Source organism: Leptonychotes weddellii, chromosome 3, assembly GCF_054177405.1.
Source record: "Leptonychotes weddellii isolate Sample4059 chromosome 3, ASM5417740v2, whole genome shotgun sequence".
Taxonomy (NCBI): Eukaryota; Metazoa; Chordata; class Mammalia; order Carnivora; family Phocidae; genus Leptonychotes; species Leptonychotes weddellii.
In genome coordinates, this window is record NC_138371.1 from 100,470,797 (window position 1) to 100,473,922 (window position 3,126).

Consider the following 3,126-nt stretch of genomic DNA (forward strand, 5'->3'; position numbering starts at 1 on the left):
TTTGATACTTCCATGGTTGGGAGTGTAGGAATGACTCATTACTATTCCCCATATGGCCTCCATTGAGGCCAAGGGTATTGGTCTCCTTACCATTGGGCAGTGGTAAAAGTCATGACTCTCCACTAGTCTGCCTCTGATTCCACCCTTGGAGAGTGGCAAGGGCACCTCTTTTCTGTCAGTGGAGAGTGGAAGTCCAGACTCCCACTCAGTGTTGTGAGACCTTATTGCTCAGGGCAATGAAAGTCAGACTCAGCCTTCTCTGACTCTTTGATGGGAGTTAGGTTAAAGTCCAGGCTCTCCACTGGACCTTGCTAGTGTGAGTGCAGTAGAACCACAGTTTTTCTGTGGTGTTTGGCTAGGGTTGTGTGGTTTTTGTCTAAAAGTTCTCTGTGTTGCTGGACAATCCCTTTGCTGGTCTTTAATTAATTTCAAACTCCCAATAAAATTAAGCTTTTATTGGGAGTTTGAAAAATCTGTTATTGTTTGTGGTTTTGGTAGTTATCTTCTTCTACCACAAGTCTGGGATATATGAGGCAAAAATAAAACCCAAGAGATGTAGCATTGTTTTCCCATGGGTCCCTCAGTCAGTAGCTCATCTTGTGTTTTCTCCTCATTGTTCAGTCTTTTAATGTTTGTCTTATATATAATGTCCAGGGCTTTTAGAGCTGAATTAGTATTATGACATTTCACTTATGTCATTGGCAGTCCTTCATTTCTTTATATAGATCCAGGTTTTGTATCATATTTCTTCTATCTGAAGAACTTCCTTCTACATTTCTTTTAGAGCAGGTACACTGGAAATTGATTTTTTTCACTTTGTTTGATGAACATATTTTTATTTCTCCTTAATTTTATTTTATGTATTTTTTAAAAAAATATGGAACACTTCACAAATTTGCTTGCCATCCTTTTGCAGGGGCCATGCTAATCTCTGTGTCATTCCAACTTTAGTGTATGTACTCCCAAAGCAAGCAATCTTCACAATTTTAAAAAGGTGGTTTATTGAATATGTAATTGATTTTTTGTTCCTTTTGGCTCTTTACATATGTCATTGTTATTGTCTTCAGGCTTGCGTAGTTTCTGATGAAAGTCTTCTGTAATTCTTATATTTGTTTCTCTCTATATAGTGTCTTCTCCTTCCTTGTGGCTGCCTTAAAGATTTTATCTTTATCTTTGGTTTTCAAGAGTTTGAATATAATATGTTTATATATTTTTTAAGGAGTGGGTGTATTTATTCTGTTTGGTACTCTTTGAGGGTTTGGGTCTGTGGTTTGATGTCTGTCATTAATTTTTGGCCATTATCTGTTCAAATATGTTTTTCTGCCCTGTTTCTCTTCTTTCCTTCTGGGATTTCACATGCATGTATGTTAGACTGTTTTATATTATCCAACAGCTTTTAGGTATTCTGTTTTTTTTTCTCTATTTTTTCTTTTTGTGTTTTAGTTTACATAATTTATATTGGCCTATCTTTCAGCTTAGTGATTATTTCCTCAGCTGTATTGATTTTATTTTTGAGGGCATTAAAGCATTCTTTTAAAAAATTATTATTATTATTATTATTTTTAAAGATTTTATTTATTTATTTTTTAGAGAGAGACAGAGAGCACAAGCAGGGGGAGTGGCAGACAGAGGGAGAAGCAGGCTCCCCACTGAGCAAGGAGCCCCTTGTGGGGCTTTATCCCAGAACCCTGAGATCGAGCCAAAAGCAGACGCTTAACTGACTGAGCCACCTAGGCATCCCCCATTAAAGCATTTTCAACTCTTTTATCATACTTTTCATTTTTAGCATTCCCACTGACTTCTTCCTCATAATTTTTATGTCTCTGTTGAAGTTACCCATCTGATCATGCATGCTGAATACTCTTTCCACTTTTTTAAACATGTTAATTATAGTTATTTTAAATTTCCTGATAGTTTCAACATTCGTGTTATATTGAAATATGTTCTTGTTGATCATATTTTTTTTCTTTTCTTCCCACTTCTCTTACTTATATGTATGTCTTATGCTTTTTATTTTTAATATGACATCTTTTGTAGGACAGTGGAAACTAATGTAACCAGTATTATTGCCTGGAAACGGATATCTTTCCCCTCATTTTCCTGAGTTATTAGTGTGGAAATTTGGGTCAATCTAAGTTGAGCTGTGTTTGGGTTTTCTTGTTGCTGTGGTCACTCTCAGTGCAATAGGGGCTTTAAATTCTTGTAGTGTTATCTTGGTTTTAGAGTGAGGTTGTCACATTAGTCCATGCTCAACATTTAGCAATTCATTAAAAATTTTGAATAGTGTCCATTGTCTGCTGCAAATAAACAGGTGCTTGTGTCCTATCTCTCCTTAGAGGTATCTGCTATTATTTAGGTTTTGGGTTAGTTGTTTTGTTCTGCAATCTCAGATATCTTATTCACTCAAGAAAAATTGTGATTTCAGAAGTTATTCAGAATTTTTTGTTGTAAGGTGTGAAAAACTTTCCAGTTTTTTACAAACCAATCAGAAGCTTAAAATCTCATGAAGGCCATTTTGAGTCTTTGATTTCTCATTTATGGCCTGCCCAATCTCATTCAAATTATGTAACTTCTATGAGTCATAGTTTTCTGATCCATTAAAGACAAATAGTAATACTTACCTCATAGGTTATTGTTTAGGATTAAGTTAAGGATAAAAAATATTTATGGCACAGTGCCTGTCATGAATCAGTACATTTTAAATCTCCTCTGCTTTCTGTCACCTAATGAAATAGATTAAGGATGTTTTACAAGTGGAAATGCTTTTAAATGACATTTGAGTCAACCCAAAGTACAAACAACAGAGCCTCATTTGCTTGTTTTAATCAAGGAATGAACATCATTCTTACAAATTTGGAGAGAATTTTTCAGAAGACTGAAATCTGCAGTTGGAGTTGGAAGTAAATGGTTGCTTTCCTTCCCATCCCCCTTTGATTCTCTCTGTGGAATCTCCTGAAAGATTGTCTTTGCTGGTGAGCATGCGGTCTACTGAGATAGCTCTTCTCTTTCAAGCAGCTCTGAAGGGTCCTAGGATTTCTTTCTTTGAGCTGAAGTTCTGTCTCTTCTGGCTTCCACTCTTTGTCCTGATGCTAGTTCTAAATCCTTATTGCCATTGTATCTTCATTT

At 35.7% G+C, this 3,126-nt stretch overlaps 1 pseudogene; it reads right to left on the reverse strand.

Annotated features, from left to right (window-relative positions):
* Positions 1–871: 871 nt before the first annotated feature.
* LOC115939352 (U6 spliceosomal RNA) lies at positions 872–971 on the reverse strand (annotated as a pseudogene).
* Between the last annotated feature and the right edge of the window lie 2,155 nt (positions 972–3,126).